This window comes from Zea mays, chromosome 1 (assembly GCF_902167145.1).
Source record: "Zea mays cultivar B73 chromosome 1, Zm-B73-REFERENCE-NAM-5.0, whole genome shotgun sequence".
Taxonomy (NCBI): Eukaryota; Viridiplantae; Streptophyta; class Magnoliopsida; order Poales; family Poaceae; genus Zea; species Zea mays.
The window spans coordinates 172,889,935-172,917,149 of NC_050096.1; the positions used below are offsets into that span (position 1 = coordinate 172,889,935).

At 43.2% G+C, this 27,215-nt stretch overlaps 1 long non-coding RNA gene across 1 annotated transcript; it reads left to right on the top strand.

Moving 5' to 3' along the window:
• Positions 1 to 2,806: 2,806 nt before the first annotated feature.
• LOC103640556 (uncharacterized) lies at positions 2,807 to 4,552 on the top strand. The gene is made up of 2 exons (XR_559723.2): positions 2,807 to 3,084; positions 4,270 to 4,552. It is a non-coding gene; the product is annotated as an uncharacterized lncRNA (long non-coding RNA).
• The last annotated feature ends 22,663 nt before the right edge of the window (positions 4,553 to 27,215 follow it).

The window sequence follows — 27,215 nt, forward strand, 5'->3', positions numbered from 1 at the left end:
ATGTTGGGGACTTGTTCTCAAATGCTATGAATCAAGAACAAGGCAACATAAAATGTTAAATATCAAAAGCCCTTCGTCCTTCGGATCATTATTTCCCTTCGGATATAATGAATTTAGGACGAAGGTCATGAAGGACGTACCTTTATGATCATGATAAAAAATGGAGAACATTTAAACAAAATACAGAAAGTAACATAATTTCTGTAAACATTATTATTAATCTATTTCCATTTGTATTACTTGTGTAAACAAAGATAAATTACAAATGTACCTTCGGCTTGAAGGAAAGAGAATACAGGCGTGACGCAAAAGTGAATGCCAAGTCAGCGTGAACAATACGGGAATACTGTTCATCTATTTATAAGCACGGGTCGCAGCCCATGTAAAATTACATCCAGGCCCTTTGCCTATGACAACAACTCTATAGTAATTTATCCGGGCCTAAATAGTCTTTTCCTTTTTAAGTCGGTTTTCTTCTTTCTGTCATCATGCCGAAGCTCCCTTGCGTACAGCTTCGGCTATGCTCCATCCTTCGTGTTGTTTCCGTGCTTCTTCACACCGTGGGCCTTTATTCGAAGATCCCTGTTCATACAATATACTCCAGAGACATTGTTAAATCATGTTTTTGAGGACCTTCGGAAGCCGAAGGCCCCCAACAATCCTCTTCCCGGGATAATGAATCTTGGATGAAGGTCAAGAAGAATAAGTCTTCTTAATTTATAGATACAACATTACAATGTAATATTATACTAATTATTCATATTACTTCCCATGTCAGAACAAGTTTATAACTCATAATACATATTAATAGAATGGCGCAAAATGCATATTACATTTGTACCTTCAACTTGTTCAAAGGTGAAAGGGCGAATATAATTTCTCCAATCAGCGTGAACAGTACGGGGGTACTGTTCACCTATTTATAGGCAAGTGACGCAGCCAAAGCAAAAGTACATTTATGACATGTAGCACCGCAAATCTCATTTTGAGAATATAGTATAATTTTTCAAAGATTTTGAATTAGAATATTTTTTATAAGAATTTGCATAGGTTTTGAAGTCACATCTCCTAAAATAAATTATAATAAAGATTCAATAAAGGATTCTTATATAAAATATCCTTTAAGTTTATAAGTATTATATAAGGATAAATGTTAGAGCATCTTTTAATTGAGATTATACAATAGAAACTACTTTTCTCAAAATAATTATGTGTGAGCTACATATCCAAAAGCATTTGCTTATGTAGGATAATAAATAAATGAAAAAATAAAATAATATGAATACTGCATCACATGCTGAGTTTTGATTGTGCATCTAACTCATACAATATGTTCTCATGTTTGGTGTGATGTTAATATTTGCCTATACTATGTTTGTTTGTATTGCTACGAGTAGCAGCGAGGTTACGAGTCACTTGAAGACCAAGTTGGTGAAATACCTAGAAATCTTGAGTCTAAGGCAAGTTGTGCTCTTGATCACTTTTCTCTTTACCCAATAATGTTCCTATTAATCACTGTGACATGCTTAGGTTAATTTGATGGGACCTAATAGGCTTCTCTAGCATTGTTTATTCCACACCTTGCAGACAAAATAACTATTGGGTAACTTCGCTATTGCTCTACCTAGTTTTGGAAAATTAATGTTATATTATGATCATGTTCCAGTTATGCTGTTGTTTTAATTACTGTTCATGACAAGATCATTGTGTTAATTGGAACATGGAGCTTAACTTGAGATATCGGTGCTACCGCAAGGCTGAAATGGGACGCACTTGGCTGACTAATTAGGAAAACTAGTGGAGGACCATCTTACCCGAAAGGGGCAAGGGCGGTATAGAAGCTGCGTATAGGGAGGTTCTCGGGTCGATCATGCTGCGATGGCTTTTCAGACGAGGGATTCCTATATTGCCCTTCTCAGAAACCGTAGCGGGTTTTCTGAAGCTAGTGGAACTTTGTAAAAGCCTCGTAGTGGATTCCTAGCCATTCACCTTGGTAGTGTCTAAGGGCCTTGCAAACCCTGGCTAGATGGGATACACGTCTTGTGGGTAAAGAGCGCAACCTCTGGAGAGTGTAAAAGTGGTATATCAGCCGTGCTCACGATCAAGAGTGACTCAGGACTCTTGCATGATTAACATATGGAACTAAACTTAATTTGTCATATGCATTGCATTGTGGGTGTTATTATTAATTTGATCTCTTATTGTAATACCCAACTTGTGGATAATAAAATAGAGAGATTAAACTTCTTAAATGTATTGCCTTATATTAAAGAGCATATTTAAAGTAAACAATGTAACAAATGAAGCAACAAACTTATGCATCATGTTGGAGTTTAATTGTTTGTGCATTTACTAATAATGATAATAGTAATAAAAATATAATAATGTTAAAATTTGGATTAAAACCTAAATTGAAATCTAGAATTTGAAGATGGAATAGCAAAGAAAAGAGAAGAAGAAGGAAAATAATATACAATATAAAGAAATTAAATATATAAATAAATATATCCTTTCCATACTGGTATTTTTAAATTAAACATTTAATCCAAGTACAAAAATTCACAACAAAACTTTGATTCAAATTTGAGATTAAAAATAAAAAGAAAAGGAAAACAAAAAAGAAATAAGAAAAAAAGGAATGGGCGTGTGGCCCACCGGTCAGCTCCTTGCGTCATCGCGTGTCACCGACGTGTGGTCCCCGCTGGTCAGGTTAGTCTTCCCCCTCTCTCGGGCACTCTGTTTTCAACCACCGCACGCGATGACAGGGTCCGAGCACACCGGGAGCTGGGGATAAAACCCCGGACGGCCTCGCACCAGAACAAGCCACGTCTCGCACCCGCGCTCGCCGTCCCTAACCCATAACCGTGCGCCGCCGCTGGGGATTCGTCGCGTGGGCGGTATCGTCGTCAATCCGCGTGAGTGGCACTTTCGGCCCCGGTGATTGAAGCCATGGGCACTTCCTGGGGGTCCTCGTGCCCCCAACCCAAAGCCAAACCAAGAACCGTTTAATTTCTTGATGTCACCGTTCCTTCCGCCGCGTAGCCACTCGCGCCGTGACCAGACCATACGATCGTCCTTCCACCGGTAAGACTGCTCCTGTCCGATTCACATTCGTCTAAGCATCACATTTCACTTTATAGCAGCCGAATTAGGGCTTGTTCGGTTAGCTCTCAATCCATGTGGATTAAGTGGGATTGGGTGAGTTTAAATCCCAATTAAGTCAAACTTCTTCTTAATTTTTTCCAATCCCATCCAATCCATGGGTAACGGAAATAACCGAACAAGGCCTTAGTGGTTTGGATCGGGGAGCGCACGCACACCGGCGGGATAGCGCCGCCGTGGCGGCAATGGCGCTGCCGCTGGTTTGGGCAGATTGGGGAAGCACCCTGGGGCCGTCATATTTCAGACATGCGGCCCAAATTAGATGGGATGTACCGATTCGGGTGGACGGATCATGCGTCGTCCGATTCCGATCGGTCAGTTGTAAATATATGCAGGTTATTTAAAATCTGGAACATTGAGGTTTGATCCGATGGCAGAAATTCCGTACCGGTTCACCGGGTTACGGATCTAATCCTTACCATTGAATCGTTGATGTGGGGGCGAGATCAAATCGTGCGCACATTAAACTGTGGCCCTTGATTATAGATCCGAGGAACCAGGATGCATACCGGTTCGCCGAGAGCTAGATTTAATTTTGACCGTTTGATCGAGATCCATCGATTCCTGGGAACCCTAGCACTCTGGGATGCGTAGAATTTGCTAAAGAGCCCCTGTAGATTAACAAAATCAACCAGTAGTCCTGGTCCTTTAGAAAACCATTACGCAGAGGCCCTAGTTTTTACAGTATAAACCCTGAACTTCCTAGAATTTATGAGCGCAGTACAGAGAACTAGTAAATGGGATAAATTAATATAGAAAATGACTTTCTAGTGTAAAAATAATTCCAGAAGTTGTTTAATTCATCGAAAATTCATTTTAAATTCTTTTGATCCATTCTAGTTGCACTAATTTTGTATTAATATTGTTTATCACTTGGTAACTCTGTTTTATCATGAAACATAGATTAAAATTACTCACCTAGTATATTCTCTACCAAACACTTAATAACTTCGGAAAATCGCAACTCGATAACCGTAACTCCGAATTTAGTGATTCTTGAACCTACGATCTCATTATGATGTGTAGAATATTATTATGCAGTATGTCTCATGTTTGGTGTGATGTTAATTTCCCCCGTACTATGTTTGCTTGTATTGTTGCGAGTAGACGGGCAAGTGACTGAGGACCTAAAGGCTCAGCAGGTGGAAAATACTGAGCAGGAGCTCGTTGAAGGCAAGTTGTGCCCTTGATCACTTCTATTTACCCAATAATGTTCCTGTTAATCATTATGATCTGCATAGGTTAATTTTAATGGGAGCCAATAGGTCACCCTAGTTTGGCAACCTTTATACCTTGTTTACCACTGAACTTTTGGGTTGTACCTGCTATTGCTTTATGTGGTTTTGGGTGTTAAGATACACATTATTCATGATCATTCATTTATTATCAATTTGTTATTTACTGTTCATGACAAGATCATTATGTTAATTGGAACATGGAGAACCACTCGGAAAAACAGTGGTACCACAAGGGTGGTATAGGACGCCCTTGGCTGTCTAATTAGGAAAGCTAGTGGATGACTATCTTACCCGAAAGTGGCAAGAGCAGTAGGGGAGTGGTCGATATAGGGAGGTTCTCGGGTTGATTTTGCTGCGATGTCTTTTCAGACAGGGGATTCCTATGTTGCGCTCCCTATAAACTGTAGCGAGTTTTCTGAAGCTAGTGGAACTTTGTAAAGGCCTTGTAGTGTTACCCTGCCTCGCTTCCTTGGTAGAGGTGTATGAGATTCATGACCCCTTGGCCTATGGGTAACATGACTTGTGGGTAAAGATGCGCAACCTCTGCAGAGTGTAAAACTGGTATATCAGTCGTGCTCACGGTCATGAGCAGCTCGGACCCTCACATGAGTAACTTATGGAATTAAATTTAACTAGTCATTTGCATCAGATTATGGTTTATTATTAATTTTGATCTATTATTACTCTTGATTGGTATATACTTATACTTAGTAACTGCTAATAAAATTTGACCAACTTATTAAAAGCCATGCTCAGCTTTAACTATTATTTGTTGATCAGCTTTACACTTCACATGAGCTCACATCTTCGGTGAGTTCATGCACATTATTCCCCACAACTTGTTTAGCTATGATCTTTTATGAGCTCACCCTTGTGATATATAAACCCCCCACAGGAGAACAGGTGGTCCAGAAGGAGGCGTACAACGAGGAGTATGAGCTAATCTAGGTGGCGTCTCCTAGTCAGCTTTATGGCGTTAAGGAATAAGTATTAGTTCGCTTTATTGTTATCATTTATTTATGTAAGACTCTTCCGCTATGTAATAATAATATTTGTGACATTTATCTTTATACACTTGGTCATTGTATGTGTTGTTCTTCTTTGGCGCATATATGAGACGCACCTGGCTTTATCCCTTAATTCTGGGTGTGACACTTATTTATTTGGGTTGATGTCTACTTATACTTAGGAACTGCTAATAAAACTCTGATTAACTTTAAAAGCAATGCTCAACTTTAACCATCTTCTTTGGTAAGCCTTACACTTCACATGAGCCCCCACTGTAAGTGAGCTCATGCACATATATTCCCCACAACTTGTTGAGCGATGAACGTATGTGAGCTCACCCTTGTTGTACTCACATCCCCGAGGTCAAGGACATGTATCACAGGATGTGGAACATGAAGGATGCTGCAATGAGTTCATGGGAGGTCTAGGCCATCATCTCCCAGTCAACTATGATTGCTCAATCGTTGTCTTCGTATGCTGTAATTATTTAGCTATTTTGTACAAATTCCTTTTATATAGTAAAGATGTGACATTCATTTCTGTACCATGAGTCACCATATGTGTGAAACTTGATCCTAGCACACATTTGATTAGCGCCCGGGTTTGCCCCTTAAATCCGGGTGTGACAGGTCCAGAAGCTATTATACGCAGTACTGCTCACTACGCGAAAGCTGCTCCACTATTTTGACGATAACAAAGTCATAATGGTCACATGTTTCCCAATAGGAGATATACTCCACAACATAGAGGAAGTAGGGAGGACAACCAAGTGGGCGTGCGAACTCGAAGCTCATGATATAGAGTTTCGACCCCGCACGACGATCAAGACCTTAGCTCTAGTGTATTTCATATCAGAATGGATTGAACATCAGGTCCCTGAGAACCCTGAGTCAATCGAGGTCTAGAAGGTGTACTTTGACGGGTCGCTAAAGATGCAGGGAGCAGGAGCCAGAATCCTCTTCGTCGCCCATGGAGTAGACCAGCTCAAGATTGCATTGCAACTCTTATTCCTAGCTTCCAACAATGGCAGTGCAGAATTTTTCAACTTTTGTGAACAAAGAAGTATCCAAGTCAAATATGCGTCGGTGGCATACCCAAGAGCTAATGGGCAAGTAGACAGAGCCAATGGGATGATACTCGAAGCGCTTCAAAAGAAGGTATTTGATAAAAATGAAAAGCTCGCGGGAAAGTGGATCATGGAACTACCTTATGTGGTCTGGAGTCTGCAAACCCAGCCTAGTCGATCCCTACATGGAAATACTCCATTTTTCATGGTATACAGATCCAAGGCAGTGTTACCTACAGATCTGGCCTTCGGAGCACCCAGGCTAACATTTGAAAACATAGCAGAGGCAGAAGAAACATAGCTCAAGGAAGTCGATGTGCTAGAGGAGGAACACCTGAATGTTGTCATTTAGTCGGTCAGGTAGCAGCAAACCCTGAGACGCTACCACGATAAAGCAGTACGACACCAGACATTCGCAGTAGGAGACCTAGTGCTTTGCCGCATACAGTCAGGGGAAAGACGACACAAATTGTCGCCACCATGGGAGGACCCGTTCATGATTGCAGAAGTAACCTGATCAAGGTCTTATCGGCTAACTCAGATGGATGGAACTTGTAGACCCCACAAATATATCTATAAATATATGTATGGTGTTATTGTATTCATAAATTCGTTGGGAAATATAATGAGAGTTTAAGATGATTAATGTTGTAATGGTGAGGCATGTTCTCTACTAAATACATGTTAAACAAAATATAAAACTATGCATCATGCTTGGGTTTCCTCTGGGGTGCACTCAATTGGAAAGTTTAACCTTGGAGTTTGAGTTTGGTCAAAATTGAAATTTGAGAAGCCTACATCTCCGCGCGCGTAACCACCGACGCCGCAATCTCGCGACCTCCAGCTGACCTGGGCGTGCGCCATCTGCACTCGTAAATGGAGGACCCCCTTGGCCACGTGCACATGCATCCCATGTTGGGACGTTCGCCGCCGAGAGAGAGAAAGAGAGAGCCGCCATGGATCTCCACCGTCGCTCGTCGAGCACGGCACCAATTGGAGCATTGTGCGTGGTCAGGAGGTTCAGCCCGAGGACCCAGATCGCGTGGGCGGTGGCAAGGAAAAAGAGCGATTAGGGAGCCACCAATTCGTCGCCATCGCCGCGAATCCACGGTGCACCATGAGCAGGGCAAGACACTACTTGGATTATAGTAAGAACCTCCTTCCTGGATCCACCATCGTCTCAGTTTCGTTTAGCACTCAATGTACCTAGGGGCCATGCATTGTGGGGCGGTGCGGGTCTTCTGGCCATGGCACACCGCTGCGGCGCCCCTGCTATGTCGCCAGAGTTCGGCCAGGGGAGGAAGGCACACGTTGGCGGTTGAAAACCTGATGAACTACTAGGATTAGATCATCAATACCGCTTTCGTCCCCACTAAATGGCAACCATAGATCTTCGAATCCATGATCCAAATCGAATCTCCATAACTTTAAATCTCTACCCTTGATTCTTGATCGAGGGTCGGCAGCTGTTGGGGGCCTTCTTCTTCGTCGAAGGTCCTCCAAGCAAAAACACCTTCGACAGTGTGATATGTGAACTGACACAACACGAAGGTACAAGCCGAAGCTACAATCCCGGGAGCTTCGACATGACAATGCCTTGAGACGAAGGGCAGCACCGACTTAAAGAGTAAAAGACCATTTAGTCCTAGATAAGTTGTATTTTGGTTATGATTAGTTATCAGGGACACAAATGTAATTTTGTCCCGGGTTGCGTCCCGAGCCTATAAATAGATGAACAGTACCCCCGTACTGTTCACGCTGACTTGTATTCACTTGCTCGTCGCACTCGGATTCTTACCTTCTGTCAAGCCGAAGGTATAAATGTAATTCAATATTGTCCATGTTTATTCATGATTATGTAATAAAAATGTCTTAATGATATCATATGATTATTCATGTTTTTTATATGAGTCATATGAACCTACTTTCCATTATATATTATGATGATGAAGGTATGTCCTTCATGGCCTTCGTCTGAAGATCATTATATCCTAAGGGAAATAATGCTTTGAAGGACGAAGGTCTTTAACCATTGTCATTTGTGTTTCCTTATTCTTGATCCATAGCATTTGAGAACAAGTCCCCAACATTGGCGCCCACCTCCGGTGAACTCACTTCCACTGTTGAGATGATGGCTTCGTTCAACAACCAAGCTGTAGCACCTTTGGTCACGAAACTGGTGCTCCCAATCACGGGCGGTTCAAGTGCAGAGCCAGCCAACAAAAAGTAGAAGGAGGCGCAGAGAAGAGTGCATCATGTTGGGGTGCAAGGACCCTTCGTCAGGTCCAAGTGGTCCCACATCCCAATCACCTTCTCCTAGGAGGATCTTCAGCTTAAAGACTATCCCCACAACGACGCTATGGTTATATCTTGTGTCATCAAGGGATTTCTGGTCCACAATGTTCTCGTTGACACAGGCAGTGCAGCCAACATCATATTTGCAAAAGCTTTTAGACAGATGCAAGAACCAGAGGACAAAATTCATGATGCTACACACCCTCTTTGTGGCTTCGGAGGAAGACAAATTGTGGCACTTGGCAAAATCACAATGTCAGTTACCTTCGGTTATGTCCACAACACAAGAACTGAGCAAGTTTTTTTTACATTGTCGACATGGAGTACCCGTACAACACAATTATTGGTCGAGGGACACTCAATGCCTTCAAAGCAATACTTCATCTAACATACTTATGCATGAAGATACCTTCGGAACAAGGGCCCATTGTTGTCCATGGAAGTCAATAAGCTGCTAGAAGGGTTGAAGGGAGTTGGACAGATTCAAAGGCAATACACAACATAGACGAAGCCGAAGCTTGTCAACAATATAAACACAAAAGAGAGAAGGCTGCTTCGCCAGATCAGCCAAAGCCTATGCTCCTATGTGAAGATATAGCAGATCAAAGGGTACTGCTGGGGTCTCAACTATCTAATGAGCAAGAAAAAACTCTCATAAGGTTTTTGTTCAACAACAAAGATGTCTTCGCTTGGACAGCCAATGATCTTTGTGGTGTCAACAGAGATGTCATCGAGCATTCACTTAATGGGGATCCATCTTTCAGACCAAGGAAGCAAAGACTTCGAAAGATGTCTGATGATAAAGCTGAAGGTGCTCGGAACGAAGTAAAGAGACTTCTTAGTGCTGGAATTATCAGAGAAGTAACATATCCAGAATGGCTAGCCAACACTGTTATGGTGAAGAAGGCTAATGGCAAATGGAGAATGTGTATTGACTTCACAGATCTCAACAAAGCATGTCCAACAGACGAGTTCCCATTACCAAGAATAGACTCCCTCGTAGATGCAGCAGCTTCTTCGGAGCTCATGAGTTTATTGGACTACTACTCAGGCTATCATCAAATTTGGATGAAGAAGGAAGATGAGCCAAAGACTAGTTTCATAACTCCCAGTGGTACTTACTATACCTTTGGATGCCTGAGGGGCTTAAGAATGCTGGAGGAAGCTTTAGCAGAATGACAGCCAAGGTCCTTCATTCTCAAATAGGCAGGAATGTGCCAACTTATGTTGATGACATTATAGTAAAAAGCATGAAGCAAGAGAATCACATTGCTGACTTGCAAGAAACATTTGCCAATTTCAGGCAAGCTGGTCTAAAATTAAATCCAGAAAAGTGTGTTTTTGGAGTAAAGAAGGGCAAGTTCCTTGGCTGTCTGGTATCAACGAAGGGAATCGAAGCTAACCCAAATAAGATCGAAGCTATCCTTCGGATGGAGCCACCAAATACAAAAAGGGGGGCCAACGGTTGGCAGGAAGGCTGGCATCATTAAATAGATTTATATCTAGATCAGCAGAAAGAAATATGCCATTCTTTGAAATATTGAAGTCAGCTGAAGTTTTTCAATGGGGTCCAGCTCAGCAAAGGGCTTTCGAAGAGTTAAAGCAATACTTGATAGACTTGACAACTCTAACTCCACATTCTAGGGGCTCCATTACTCTTATATGTAGCAGCCTCTCACTCTGCAGTCAGTGCAGCGCTTGTACAAGAGAAGCAAGATGGCCAAGTTAAAAAACAAGCACCAGTATATTTCATCTCCGAAGTTCTAATTTATCAAAGAAAAATTATACAGAATTGGAGAAGGTGTTATATACTGTGTTGATGGCCTCCAGGAAGCTTCGACATTATTTTAAAGCATATCTTATAATTGTTCCTTCGTCACAACCTCTGAAGGACATAATGAGGAATAGAGAAGCTACTGGGAGGATCGGAAAATGGGTTGCTGAGCTCAACTAATTCTCTATTGATTATGTTCACAGATCCTCAATTCAGTCTCAGGCCTTAGCGGACTTCATTGTTGATTGGACGTCAGGGGCTCAAGAAGAAGAAGTAACAAAAGACGCCGAAGCCTGGACAGTCTTCTGTGATGGTTCTTGGGGAACCATCGACGCAGGAGCGACCACTCTTCTAGTAGCGCCCTCTAAAGTTAGAACATTATATGCAGCAAGGTTGGACTTTAGTTGTACAAATAACATTGCTGAATATGAAGCCCTTCTGTTGGGGCTTCAGAAGCTAAAGACAATGGGAATAAGAAGGGCGATCCTTAAAACTGACTCCCAAGTTATCTCTGGCCATGTAGACAAAAGCAGCAAGGCAAGGGATTCGAAGCTTGAAAAATATTTGGACACAGTCCGAAGGTTAGAGGCCTCTTTCGAAGGTTTTTCTGTAGAAAATATTCCAAGAGGGGAAAATGAGCATGCAGATCTACTAGCCAAGTCAGCAGCACAGGGGCTCCCTCTACCTTCGGAAGTATTCTTTGAGACAATAAAAGCACCTTCGGTTGAACTTATGGAGAGAGCAGTACTCGCAATATCACCTGTACATAGAGAAGATTGGAGGACTGAAACCATATCTTTCCTCCAAGGTAACTGTCTTTCAGATGATAAAGTTTATAATAAAAGAATGGAAGCAAGGACAAGACCATATGTCATGATAGAAGGGGAGTTATACAAAAATGGAGTTTGCTCTCCACTTCTGAAGTGTTTATCTAGAACCGAAGGAAATACATGCAGGTTTCTGTGGATCTCACATTGGGTCTAGACCTTTGCTGGGAAAGGTTTTTAGACAAGGATTTTATTGGCCGAAGGCAGCTTCAGATGCAGCAGATCTGGTTCAAAAGTGCGAAAATTGTCAAAAATGTGCAAGAGACTAGAAACAACCTTCGTCGCTAACTCAGTTAATACAACCAACCTGGCCATTGCAAAGATGGGGCCTGGATTTGTTGCGTCCACTCCCACCAGCACAAGGCAACTTGAAGTATGTTATAGGGCAGTAGAATATTTTTCCAAGTGGATTGAGGCGAAACCCTTAGCTACAATAACTTCGGTCACCGTCCAAAAATTCTTCTAGCAAAATATTGTTTGTCGCTTCGGTGTGCTGAAGGTAATAACCGTGGACAATGGTACACAATTTGATGCCGAAGCATTCAAAGATTTTTGTGACCGAATTGGTACGAAGATTTTGCATCAGTTAGACATCCAGAATCAAATGGTCTGGTAGAAAGAGCAAATGGTATAATAATGACAAGAATAATGAAGCTAATCTTCAACCAGCCCAGAGGAAAGTGACCAGACGAGCTGATTAAAGTGGTGTGGAGCCACAACACAACTGCGTCAAGGTCAATATGATTTACACCCTTCAAGATCTTATTTGGTGACGAAGCAATAACTCCAGAAGAGGCAAAGGCAGGATAAATAAGAACAACAGCTTCGGCAGAAGACGAAGCTGATTATCAAGTAACAAAAGATACTATAGAAGGGACCAGACTTTAGGCTATAGAGCACATCACTAAATATCAGGCCGAAACAATAAAGTGGCGTGATAGAAAAGTTCGATTGAAAAACACAAGCCAGGGCATCTGGTGCTTCAGAGAGTGGCCAACCCAGACACAGTTGGCAAGTTGCAACTGAAGTGGGAAGGTCCTTTTCTGGTAGTATCTTCGTCAAGACCCGATTCTTATAGATTGAAGGATATGGACGGCAACGACATACCCAGATCTTGGAATGCAGATGAGATTCGGCGTTACTATGTGTAATTTTATGTAATCCTTTTTCATTTTTTCCTATGGCACCCTTTTCCTTTCAAGAGGAGAGAAAGGTTTTTAATGGGGCCATAGCTTGTAATTTTTCATTCTTATTTAGCCCTACGAGGGCCAAATCCCCCAAAGATGTAATATGTAAAATCTGAGCACGCACCATCGAGTGCAAAAAGAAAAATAGGGAGAATCTCAAAAGACATCCCCAAGGGACGCAGAGCATGACGAAGCTACAAAAAGTCGTTCCAAAGGGAGCGCAGTGTAAGTTTTCTGCTCAAAAGTCGTTCCTAAGGGAATGCAGAGCCAAAAGCATGATGAAGCTGCAAAAAAGTCATTCCTAAGGGAGCGCAACATAAGTTTTCTGCTGAAAAGTCATTTCTAAGGGAATGCAGAGCCAAAAGCATGATGAAGCTGCAAAAAAGTCGTTCCCAAGGGAGCGCAGCGTAAGTTTTCTGCTCAAAAGTCGTTCCAAAGGGAATGCAGAGCCAAATACCACCTAAATATAAGGTGAAGAAGTTCAAATGTCATTCCTAAGGGGATGAAGAACTTATATGCCACCGAAATAGAAGGTGAAGAAGCTCAAAAGTCGTTCCTAAAGGGATGCAGAGATTAAAAGACTCAAAAGTCGTTCCTAAGGGGATGCAGAGTCTGGGTGTGGTTTCGTGTGTGTTCGGGACATTCATTTGCACGTTACATTACATCATTCATTGCATTCATATACATTCATGTAGACATTCATAGGATCATCATCATCATAACATGAAGCACAAACAAAAATGCTTCAGCTTTGATAATAATGCTTTGATGAGCATGAAGAAGCAAGGATACGCTTCGTTGTGTACGAAAAGACGGGAAGGTGTTTTTTGCCTTTGGCTCAAAAGATACAAGTTTCGTCCACAACAAAGCAATTCATACATGGATGAAAAGGTAAAAATATATTACAAGGTATGGACAAATATACAAAGTAATGTTCAATTCCCAATTATAATGTCTTTTACAAAGATAATACAAATGTTTCTAAGCTTTATGCAGCAGCTTCAGCAATCTTCGAAATGTGCTTCGGACTATTGACCTTCGGCATCGTCATCCTGTACACAACAAAACCGTATAAGGTAAAAAGTAATTACAAGAGAGTAAGCAACATGTATAAGTATCATACCGGCTTAAGCAAGCTTCGGGCTCCGTCACTAGCCAAATCTCGACCACCCTTCGCCCAAATCTGTGTTATAAATTTGCTCCCTATGCTCCGGGCTTTAATGGGGATGTCAACCAAATCTGATGGAGATAGGCTGAAGTTTGGACTATTCATAATTTTTGCGTGCGTACAGCCAGCCTTCAGAAATGCTGTAGCTGTGCCACGAGAAGCTAGCAGGGCACATAAGTCACCGTGCCGGGCTATTACTTCGTCAAGCGCCTCCACTTCGCCTTCAATATGTTCGAAGGTGCTTGATATGTTTTCGACCGAAGGGGTAAACTTTTCAGCACTGGCCCCAACTGAGTTAAAAACCTTTTTCAGTCGCTGTACGCAGCGGCTGCCAAAATCCAGACACATGTTTTGAAGTTCTTTCAAAGATTGCTGCAACTTTGTATTTTCGGCAGCTTCGGCTTCGTATTTTGTCTGCAAGCTTTTTCTCTCTTGCTCGAAGCTCTCTGATTTTTGGAGAAGTTCCCTGTTTAATCTAGCATTTTCTGTTTGTGCTTCTGCAAGGGAACCTTCCATTGCTTGGAGTAGGAAATCTTTCTTTTCAAGAGAAGCTTCACATTCTTTAATTTTGTTCTCTAAACCCTCGATTATAATTTCGTTCTTTTTATCCTCGAGGTCTTGTTGCATTTGCAGTGCTTTGCTCAGAAGCATACTCTGTACAAATAAACCTTCATCAGCAATCTTGCTTCGTCGCAAAAATAAAAAGTAAAATTTTGCTTCATCACAAGAATTTTACCTTAAAGTTGGAATGAAACAAGCTACCGACGATATGTTGTCGTCAGTAGCTGCTAATATCAGCTTCGAGCTTCAGAAAACCAACACTCTTCGATAGAATGCTGATTATCTTCGCCCAGATATGGTCGCGAACGCATCCTAAGGCCTCTTCTTCGGTTCCACCAAAGAGCATGTCTCCTAGCTGGTAGCCACAGGAAAAGCCATATTCCTGTAGCTCCTTCCTTTCGGCCTCAGATAGTTCTTGTCCGACCAGGTTCCGAAAGTCGAAATCTTTCTCCTCCCAAGCAGCATCGGCAATTTTCTTTCCTTCATCAGGCACTGGGCCCATGACTTTTTCTGCAGCTACAGTTGTTTCTTCTGTAGGCATACTCAATAGCAATTTATCGATTCCAAATAGGGTGACCTCTAAGTTGGCAGCTTTGGTGGCAGCTGCAGCTTCAGCAGAAATGTTTGCTTCGGTAGTGGCTGGGGCCGATGGTGGTGTCCGTTCAATGGCTTCCATTACGGTGCCAATCCTTCGCTTTTTCTACCCATCCACCTTTTTTGTAGTTGAGGGCTCGTCCTTCTGTAAAAGCTTCGTCAGTTCCGGTCCTAGAGGACTTAGCAGCTTGATAGGTAAAGATTCGGTCATTACCTTTAAAATCTCTTCTACTTTGGCAACAGGAGGTGTTGAAGGAGTTTCCTCTTCCACCTCAGTCACCTTCGGCTCTGGAGTTGCAGCTTTTCTTTTCTTCAAAGCCGCCACCTTCGGTTCGGGACTGGATTTTCTCTTCTTTAAAATTTTCTCATCTTCCTTCACCATTCTGGCAGCTCGTCTGCTCAGAACACTAACAATCCTTTTCCTTTTTGTCCCTTCGGCACCCTTGTTGAGGTGCTCGTAATCAAGGTATTCAAAATTTAGAGCGTCCATTACTCGGTTTAACCTTCATTTCGGTCGGGTGCCGAAGGCTACTGTCATTAATTGGTCTTCTTTTTTTGGTGTAGTTCCCCAAAATCTCATTGCACATAGTTTCAATCATTTCTAGCCATTCTTGGCAAGGTTGCTAGAAATATTTTTCAAATTTGAAGCAATAAGGTAATTGAACAAGTTCATATTTTTTCTTTGTTCCCTTCATCTTCGGCATCACCCAGTCACTTGACGTTGGGTATGTTCGGTTGGCTAGATATTCTTGCACCAAGTCCCTGGTGCTGATTTGTTCAGCCACCACCCTGAATTCTACCTTGGCCAGCTGGCATGCTGACCCTATCTGCATGTTGCACAGGGGTCTGGTCATTCCGAAGCTTAAAGTCAGCGGGCACATGACCATCGTCATCAGTTTCCCCCTCTTCTTCTCATCGGCCTTGATATAAAACCATTCACCTTTCCAGCCGGTTGGCCATTTGGTGCGGTAGCTAAGAACTGGAGCCTTCATATCCTTGCGATATGCAAAATTGTAGCAACCAAAATTTTCATGCAGACTGTCTGCCCTGGCCTTCATTTGGTAATGCAACTCATGCACTCGGTAGAATGCTTCGGCATCTGGGCTCATCCCTTAGCTTCGGAGGGCCTAGATGAAGACACTAAGCCTAACAATGGCGTTAGGGGTCAGCTGATGAAGATATATTTCGAAATTTTTCAAGACTTCCACAATCATTTCATTCAGAGGAAGTCAGAGTCCTGCTCTGAAAAAACTCTTGAAGACCACCACTTCATCATCCTTCGGCGCTGGGGTGGTTTCTTCTCCGGCAAATCGAACAAGTTTCTTTTCAGCTTCGCCAAAGTAGCCAAGCTTCATCATCATCGGCATGTCAGCTTCAGACACAGTAGACTTTTCAAAATCTAGATGGCTCGGTTTTGATGGGATCAAAATACTATAATCTTCTTTGTCCTCTTCAACATCTTCTTCTTCAGCAATGGTCTGTTCAGCTTTGGCAACAGGGGCACCTTCGTCAGTAGTTCCCTCTGTAACACCCAGGTGTTACCCAAGGCCCTGGCTCAATGCATACACCTATGGCCTATTATCACATGTGTTAAGTGGAAAGTGAAGGCACCTAAAGCTTTAGAACCATGGCTAATCTAAGTAGTGATCATGATGGGAGGGATACCCTAGACTTCATGTATCTTCACCTATGAAAAAGGTTCAAAAACCCTAATTTCCCCTCTTGAGCCATTAAACCCCCAAACATTGGATTAAAGGAAAAACTATACAGATGGTCAATTCATGGATTGAACCCTTTACCAAAGTTGAAGTACATTAATAAATTTACAAAATATAGTCAGGGAGGTATTACAAAAAGGTCCTACAAAAAACCCAAATCAAGCCCCCAAGTGGAGAGCACACTAGAGCCGTCCATTTTTCTCTAAGTCCCAAAATCAGCCCTAACCTAAAGATCAGAAGTGTTCACCCCTTTGCTGGCGCCAAAACCACAAGGTCCAAATAACAAAAAGTGGCCAAACTAACCAAGGCACACCCCTGAAAAATTTGAAACCAAACCAGGGTCGTTTGACACGGTTTGGCATCCATTTTGTCGCGGGGTGAACAGTGCAGACAGACAAGACTTGGCGCCACCATATCTTCCAAGCTAGGCCAGATCTCCCCTTGGAACTCACAAGAACTAGATAGCTCTAGGTGCAGGGAAGAAATCTTACACAAGGAATATGGCAAGATTCGCATGTTTGGGAGCTCTGCAGGCGCAAGAACTCGGGCAGATTAACACGGCCACGTGTTCGACGTGCCCTGGCAGCGCCAGAGCACGCCCCGGCGCTTAGCCCCGCGCGCGCCGCGCCGCGCTGCGTCAACCCCGCGCCCACGCTCGCGCCCGTGGCTATAAAGCCAACCCCGGCCTCGACCGTACACCCGCGCACAGTCCTAACCTTGCTCGAGCCCGAGTTCACCGGCGTTTGCCCAGAGAACAGCGTGCCAACGGCCGAGCGAGCCCAGGACACCGTAGACCGGCCACTCTAGCCCTCCTTTACCCTGTCTGACCCTTTGGCTAGTTTCCCCGGAGCCTAGTGAAGCTCCCCGAGCCGCGGATTGGACACCACCTCACCGGAGACGCCATATCGACGTCGCCGGACTTCAACCGGCCGCCGCCGCACGTAGACCAAGCTACACGGTAAGCCATTCGTCGATTCCTTGCGCCTATAGTATCCTTGACCTCCAGTGAAGCTCCCCATGCCATTTAATTGAACTATACCACCATGAGCAGGTCGGAGCACACGCCGCCGATGAGCCCGACTGCCTGCGCACGTGGCCAGCCCTATTCCGGCCATCACCGCCGGTGATCTGCCCCTTGACATGACCGCCAGGACCTCCCGGACCTCATCCAGCCCTCCACCGGACCTCTTCCGCCGCCGGTAAGCCGCGCCACCTTTTTCCTCTCTGCGGTTACTGTTTCGGCGAGGAGGGAGCTCGGATTGAGAGAGAGAAAAGCCAGGGGGTTTTCGCGATGTTAGTGACTCAGTGGAACAGTTCCATAGGGGCACAAATTAAATGGTTTAGTTAAAGAAAAACCCAGGGGCCTCGGTGCAAACCTGTTTTCCTTAAACCTTTAAGTTTTATTCTTCTAAATAAGTACAGAACTTGGAAAATTCATAACTCGAGTTTTATTCAACCAAATTTGGTCAAACCAATTTTGCTAGGTCCTAAATATTATGAACTATTTAGGAAAAATAATAAACACCCTAATTCCTGCAATACTTTTTGAGTTTTGATTTAAAAAAGTATACTGCCCAAAACTAAATAAATAGAGGAAAAATAGAAATACTCTTGGACTGAGGGTAAGAAAAATTGGAGACATACTTAACTACTAACTACCCTGTTTAAAAATGTTAAACTCTTCAGTATACTAGGTTAAGGAAGAATTAACTACTAAAGCTTGTATTGGCCCAAACCTTCAAGGAATGAAAAAGGGAATGTAAAATAAGAACCAGAGAGCAACCACATTTTTCCTAGCTTGCTTAAGTAACATAGTTCATAAGAAAATTTTGTTGAACCCTCTGTTAGTACAAAAAAAATATACCACATTTTATTTCATAAAAACAATAAGAACTTAGAAAAATCCTAGAAAAATAACCCTAAGGAGAAACCACCCCAACCCTTGGGATAACTATTGATTTGCTAGTAAAAATCTAGGAAAAATATAAGTTTTGTTGTTTGATATTTTTCAAATAATAAGTTAGTTATAAGTGCCTTTTGACATTTAACTTTAGAAAATCACAACTAAATAACCATTGGACCACTTTCTGTGATTTTTGGCACAGAGACCTAATATTACCCATAGATTATGGCAAAAGTAAGTTTTAGTACAGAACCCTCACCTAGGTCAGTGATGTAGTGCCAAGTGACCATCTACCCTCACTTTTGTTATTTTTGCCCAAGGTTTACCTTAATTAATTCTAACCTCAAAATTGTAGAATGAACTACAGAGACCAATGTTTACCCACTGTAAGTTTTGCAGCATTTTTGGAAAATTCTAAATCACCATGGTAGTTCAAGAGCACTAAAAATAAGCATAAATAGAAAGTAAAAAGGGAATTGTGGAAGAAATTACTATTATACAATTAAATCTCTCTAAGAGTCCAATAAAACATAAAGGAGATGATTAAAATCCTTAAATTCACTCAAGACCCTAAAATAGTTGTGTACAAAACACTCAGAGCACCATCCGATAAAGAAACCCTAGTTTACCCACTGTTTCAATATTGTTTCACCATACATATTAGGTATTAAATTAAAGTATTATTAATATACATGTATCTTACTCATTGCATTCGATAGATTGCAATCTCGCTGACGGAGAGTACATCCTCATTCCAGAGCAAGGAGTTGCTCAGGAGGTAGTCTAGGAGCCAGCACCAGAGCCTGCCACTAAGGACCTGCCTGCCCCAGCTTTGGATGGCAAGCCCTAGTTTTATGCATAACCGTTACATATGCTATTTTACTGCACTTAATGATTGTAGGTTTGTACTGTGCACTTAAGTGTAGGAGTTGTCTAAAAACCCTAGTTGCATGAACTCAGGATTCATTTTGAGATGGATACTAGTATGCTAGGTCGAGTAGCTGCTTTGCTAATTAGGGATCTCGGTAGAAGTCGAGTGATTTTTCTAGCACTCGCACGAGGTCAGGAATTGATTGTATCCATTTTTATATCGGAGTGATGATGGTCTGTGGACAATGATCCATGGGTATGCGTTGTCTACGAGATGAGAAATTGGAATAAGGATTAACGTGCGGATACCTGTGTCAAGCGTTTGAACGTACTAAGCACATGCCGAGAAATATGGAAAATCGGTAAGCCTAGTACCTGAGTGAACTTGCCCACAGACTTTATCCCTCACGCGACCTGGGACGTAGTCTCCCATTCCGGTTATGGTGGGTACAAGTGCAGTCACTGCACGACGGCAGTCGGGGTCAGTGAGGCATTGTACGCCAAGGCAGTGAGCCCTATTCTGTTGCCAAGGAATCGATGGGGACGGTTGATATGTGTGGGGACGGAGTGCCTCGCCACGTCGTGTGTTTAGGTTTACCTTGCAAGGTTTAAAAACTCGATTCGAATCGTCTGCTTCTCGCAGCTAATGAGACTGCTTGATCCATGCTGCTACATTGAGTAATAAGTGGAATGAGTTGACTGGCAAAAGATGTTGATTGATAAAAATGTTTGATACCATGTATGAATAGCTAGGTACACATCTAGTTCAAAAAGGATCATACTAAAACTTGGAAAGCTAAAACTTGATTTTAGACTCAGCTAGTGCTTTTGGCAAACCAAACCCCTCAGCCAAACAGATGCATGTCTAGAGGTAAAGGAGTAGACTCCTCACACCGGGTAAGTCTAGCTGAGTATTAGTATACTCGGCCTTGCTTGTGGCATAAGTTTTTACATGATCTCTGGAGGATATAGTTGCTGGAGTGACTTGGCCGTCTACCTTGCCACCGGGTTGGACAGTCGAGTGGGACCCTACCTCAGCAGGAGAGGAGCATGAGGAGTGATGGGCCAGGCTTCCCCATCCTCCCTTTTATTTACCGTTAGTTAATTTCCACTGCATCCATAACAATGATTACTACTTTTGCAAAACTCTGATGATGTTGTAATAACCTTAAGTACTTCTTTAAATTATGGTTTTATGCTTTATTGTATTTGCTCTATGCCTCACCTTCGAGTGAGTATGTGGTACTTGATCCTGTTAGTGGCCTAGCCGGACTAGATCCGAGGTACTGACAGTTTATTCTTATTTAAGTGTGGTCTAGCCTCTAAGGTGGGACTTAGGCACTTAAGTTGGAATAATTCGAGCGATTCCGCCACAGCTGGTATCGGAGCTTGTACCACCTCAGAGGAATCAATAAATCATAATTACCGACCTTTTCAAAAGTAAAACTTGTTTAGAAAGCAAGTTGGATAGCTGTCAGGACGATAAGGATAGACCTAGGACGTGAAGCCTTAGGATACTAGATGGATAGCTAGGTGGCTAATTGAGTACGCCTTAGAGGCTGCTATGATATAGATGGAGGGATTTCTATATCCCTATATACTTGATGTGAGGACGCTTAGGACGAGCATGCATGCAATATTTTTTTCTATCCTCTTAGTACAATGTCATTACTAATAAGAAGCTACATGTACAAAGAGACACCCATAATGAAATTTAAATCTATATTGAAGATCTCAACTTAGCCCTAGAAAAGCCAAGTCCTCAGAAATGTTTTCTCTAGACTTTTGCACTAGCTTCCTTTTATTTTTGGGATTCTTTTTCTTTTCGCTTACACTTGCCCTTGCATAGATGACTTATCACGTACCCACCGACGGAGGGAACACACATTCCCACACAGATGGTCTTGCGCGAGAGGGCTTTCCCCGCATTTTGTGGGAGGTACTGCAGGGAGCGGGTTATGCTACGCCTCCCCAGTACACGATGCAACTGTTCGAGGAGCACCGGGTACCTCGCTGTAGGGTGAGGATGACCTTGGAGCCTCATCCCTTGCAGCCAGGCTGGCGTTCCTTGGACTCAGAGTCTTTAAGTTTCAGGGCCGAGGATACTATTGAGTCCACGGCTCTGCATGTGCTGACAACCTTCTGCGGATTTCACCCCTTGGAGTTGTCAACCCACCCCATTGGCTTGTTCCCCGCTGAGAAGGAGGACGACCCAATGTGGAAGGACTGGGTTGAGCATGCTAAGGACGTGTGGGCTCTCTACCCTGGGCATACCGCTCACCTGACAGTTTGGTGCATGAGTGCCCTATATCGTTTGCAGGCCTTGCGAGGTGAGTCGATGCCCCAGCTTATAGGCAAGTGGAGTCTACCAAGATCACCCTGGATAACAAGGAGGACCTTGTTGTCGACTTGTCCACTGAGCTGGTGGAAAAGGATCTCTAGGTGGAGTAGATGGCTAACCAAATCCAAGAGCTCGAGGATCAGGTGGAAGCCAGGGAGAACACTATCAAGGTTCTGGAAGATCAGCTCCAGACCACCCAGCAACAGCTTGAGGAAGCCAACCAACATTTGGATCTGCACCATCAAGAGATTGAGGATATGAAGGCAGAAGGGGCCGATGAAGACGTGGACATCGAGGGAGGAGAGGAGCCGGAGCCTGCATCTAGCTTAGACACCGCTGGCTCAGGAAGACCACCTTCCCCCGAGTCTAGCATTGCCTTATTTGCTCATTAGATTTCAGAGTTAGGGTAGAAGTGTGCAGTAGTAGAACTCCTCGAAACTAGTTTAGCTTTTGCACCTTGGAGGTACTAGGCTAGAGAGTTGAGTATTTTGGGCACTGCTGTAACAGTTGGAAACTCTTTTGGCAAGATGAATGATAGATGGTTCCTATTTTAAGTTTATGAAAGAAATTATATCCTGTTGGTACTAGTTGTGAAGAGCGAGGCAATATTAGGAATCATGCAAACTTCATTGTTTAAGTTCTTTTATCATATGCAATCACAGATTGTAAGTATAACAACAGAACCTCCTAAATTTTAGATGGCAGGAAGAGCGCGCCGTGGACAGAATGAGCGTATTCCTCCACCACCGCCGCAGCCTCCTACCATGCAGGAGCTGGTGGCTCAGCAGAATGAGATTCTGCGATAGCTCGCTCAGCGTCAGCCACCGCCTCAGCACTATGGTGGTGGTGATCATCACCAGCGTGCCCCGGCAGCGGCCACCTATCAGGAGGTTCTCGGTACTCAGCTGCCATTGTTCACCAGGTCGCAAGATCCACTAGATGCTGATGTTTGGCTCAGGGTGTTGGAATCCAAATTCCTACTACTTAATGGAGAGTGCTCAGATGCGGCCAAGGTCCGTTTCGCCACCTAGCAGCTCCATGGGCCCGCTCAAACATGGTGGGACCATTTCCTCGCTATGCAGCCGGTTGACCACATGGTTGAGTGGGGAGAGTTCAAGGCAACATTTAGAGGGCATCACATACCAACAGGCATCATGGACCGCAAGCTCATTGAGTTTCTGGCACTCACTCAGGGAAGCTGTACAATGTTGCAATACGCTCAAGCTTTGAATGACCTATGTCAGTACGCAGGCTACCATGCTGACACCGATGAGAAGAAGAGAAACAGATTCAGGAGGGGCCTCAGAACTAAGCTCCGTGACCGTCTCAACACAGTCGTGCTCACGGTCATGAGCAGCTCGAACACTCACATGATTAACTTATGGAATTAAACTTAGTTTGTCATTTGCATTGCATTGTGGGTGTTATTATTAATTGTGATATCTTATTATTCGGGTTGGTATCTACTTATACTTAGTAATTGCTAATAAAATTTTGACCAACTCTAAAAGCAATGCTCAGCTTTAACCATCTCCTTTGGTAAGCCTTACACTTCAAATGAGCCCCACTATAAGTGAGCTCATGCACATTACTACCCACAACATGTTGAGCAATGAATGTATGTGAGCTCACCCTTGCTGTACTCACATCCCCCAGGTCAAGAACAGGTACCGCAGAATGAGGAGCATGAAGGATGTCGCGATGAGTTCGTGAGAGGTCTAGGCCGTCGTTGTAACACCCCTAGTGTTACTGGCACTAAAACTTAAGCATAACATCATGTGCATTGACATTTCATGTTGTTTGTCACACCTAGAATGCATTCACTAGGTAAAATTTTCAAACAAGTTGTGATGATGTGACTTGAAGAATGCTTAACCTTAGGGTAGGGCGGTACTTGACCCTGTAATTAGGGCCTATGGATGAAAGTGAAGCCAAAATGAGTAAAAATCTCAAAAGCCATTAGGAATGTTCACAAGATATCAAATTTGATGAACTTTAGTGGCACAAAAACCTTAGTGTGCCCAAACCCTAAAGACAAACCCTAGAAAACCCTAATTGGAACCCTAGGGGGTAAATGCACAGACCATGCACTTTTGGACCAAAGTGCAAATATCAAACTAAAAGAGAACCACAAACCAAGTAACTTTCACATTGGAGAATTTTCAAGTTGAATGATGAAATTTGGACTTATTTGCAAAAGGGTCACATGAGCACTATGTGACTAAGTCTGAAATTCAGTGTGTTGAAGTCAACTTTGGAGCACTGTATCTCTAAATTATAAGATCCTTTACCACGTTGTCATAACCCTGGCATGCTCAGAATTACTATCCCTGTGTTTGTATGCCGTTGAGCGCCATGACGGACCCGCCAGTACAATGTTTTGTCACAGTCGTGCTCCTCTCTCCACCCAAATTCAGAGCCACCGCTTCGAGCTGCTATAAATTGATGCCCTGGCCTGCTTCGCCAACTTATTACAAACTCAGAACACACCAGCTCTCGCCTCCGATTAGTCAACATAGCTCGCGAATTTCAAACTTCCCCCAATTCCGGTTTCCGCATCGCCGTGAGCACCCCTCCGTCGACCCACTGTCCTGTCCCTTCACCCGCCTTCCTAGCTGCCATTCTTGAGCTCTGGTACGTCGCTAAAGCTTACCGTGCCCTTAATTTGGATGTTGCTAAACTATATCGTCAGGAACACGATGGGAAAGACTCCATCTCCGCGGGTGTACGTCAACCAAGCTTTAGGGCAGCATTCGGGTTAAATTAGTGATTCCCAGTTAGTTGCCAAGGTATGAATTAGGCATAGACCATGTTAGGGCGCTGATTATTGTGTATCACGACCGGTGTGAGTTCGCCGGAGTACGCACTCCGTCATCCATCATCGGGGACCCGAGTTTGCGAAGATAAGAAAGAAGAAGGGGCTCGGTGCACTTGTCAGTAAGACAGTGAATAGTAACTAGGGACCCTTCATCAGATATTCGAACAGTCAGGGTCCTCGGTGCAAAATAGCCAGCGTGGGCGCGCGCGGGCGCGTTTCCCCGTTCATGGGCCGGCTCGGCTGGTTTGAGCCCATTACTATTCATTACTTTTCTTTTTCTTTTTCTACCACGCTTAGGAAATTTATAGAAAACTATAGAAAAATGATAAAATTATGGGACCAATTTGACTAGATTCCTAAATTCCTCTAGTATTTAATAAAAATAGTTCCAAGATTTTTAGTCCCAGCCATGAATTATTCAACATTTAAGAAGGCCTAAACCTAGTCTTTTGGAATTTTAGAAATTATTTGATTGCTCCAAAACCATAAAACTTTTTGGGCCAACTTAATATGATAATTACAGCCTTTGGGTGAAGTTTGACATGTTTTAGACATTATTTGATCCCCAAACCCAAACCCCTAGCTTTCTTAGGTAATAATTGCCTTATCCTAATAGAGTACTGACTCAGAAAACCCTAGTTACCCAGATGGACAATGAAGGAAAGTTATATTCAAGATATAATTCACCTTGTTCTATCATAACTGCATATTCATAGCATCACATGAGCATTCATGTATATATATGGCTATGTATAGAAAACAAAGAAGAAGTAATTGTCGAAGAAGAAGAGACCGCACCACCAACTGAGACTCCACCTGCCGGGAGTAGTTTTTATTTTGATATCTGTGGAACAGATCCCGAATCCCCTACAACACAAGGCAAGCCCCGGTGCATTTACCCTTTTCCTTGTTGTTTTAAACTATTTATCACTTGAAATGATGCATTAAGTGATAGGAGTTGAGTGATAAACTATTGCTGCATTTCCTTCCTTGGAACTGTTTACCCTTCCTTGATACCTGTTTTGCTTAAAAGATTTCTGATGCTTAGTTTGGCCTTAGAAAACAAAATGATTTGTATTAAACAAAGATGATGCTTCATGTGGGAAGGGGAGTTTTCAAAGAAAAGATTTGATGGTGGATCCATCATGGCCGTGATGGGTTCAACATCGAAAAAGATGTATCTCTGTCAGGTACCAAACTTTGGGATGGTAAATGATAAAGATGAGACCGGGCGGGTGACTTGCACGAGAAGGAAGTCTCGGTGTAGTGTCTCAAACACTCACCTAGAAATATTCTTTCATTCTTACCTTACCACTTTTTGTTAGTCTCTTATCTTGTAAAGTCAGGTAATGGAGTGCAATATATAGGAAATTGGGGATCAACGAAGGTTGATTCCATAATTATTAGATTATGCATGCATCATGTTTAAGAATATACTAATAAATCTTCCCCTCTTATGGAGATATGGCGCGCACTAAGGCTACACGGCGCAAATCGACTGGACCTTTTGGTGTGCCACGACATCAGCTAGCTTCCAGGCACGAAGGAAGTAGTAGTGGCAGTAATGACCCGATTGGAGATCTGGATGCTAGGGTGGAGCAACTCCGGTCAGAACTACGCCACCGAAATAGGGCACATGAGCAGGACATTCGCCGTATAGCGGAATTGTTAGCCGAATTCAGCTGCTTACAGTACGAGATTTCAGAACGGGATTCGGGCATTGATTGGGCCATCAACTCGCATTCTTTCGCTTGAGATTGCAAAGCAAAAGCTCTAGCTCGTGTGGTAGACCTTAGTGTGTCCCTCAAAAGCCTGCAAGTGTACTGTAATACTTTACATGAAGAAGTACATGTATTGTATGCTCGACTGCACCCAGACGTGCCTTCCGACGTTGCTGCAATGGGAGCCGGACCATCAGGAACAGCAAATGAAGGACCTGATGGCGAGCTGGACCTTTTTAGGCCCCCTCCTTCCATGAATCTTGCTGACAAACGGTCTCCTGCAGCAGGAAATGGAGCAACAAAGGGCGAAGAAGACTAGAATAGTATAGTCTAAAGTGTTATGCTTATGTAAAATAAGTAATAAAGTCGAGTTGTACACTGGAGTATGTATAATTATTACATTTTGGTAATGTAATATGATGGTGTATGTTGGCATGTTATATTTTTTCAAAATGTTTCTTTGCCTCAGATGCCATCACGGACTTGCGCACATGATGGTGCGGGGACTTCCAGTGGTAGGGAGGATACTCCCTACCCGCCACCAGTATGACCAACTTTGGCCGTTGCTATCACTGCCCTGGTCAATGCCACTGCGGATAATACATGCTTCTTGCGCGAAATGGCGGGCAATCAGTTCCAACTGCATGGAGGCAGAGCTCCTCCTCAAGGACCGCGTGAAACTACATATTTGGAATTCTCTGAGACTCGACCCCTGCTCTTCATCAAAGAGAAGAACGTTTAGAAGCTGATGAATGGGTGAGAGTGATGGAACAGAAGTTTGGGTTGATTCTATGCACAGAGACGCAAAAGCCGCTATTTGCCGCACAACAGCTAAGAGGGCCTGCCAGTACTTGGTGGGCAAATTTTTCAGCAATCCAACCAGCTAGGCATCAGATTACCTGGGAGGAATTCAAGTTAGCATTCCAGGAGCATTATGTTCCAGAGGGAGTGCTCCATATGAAAC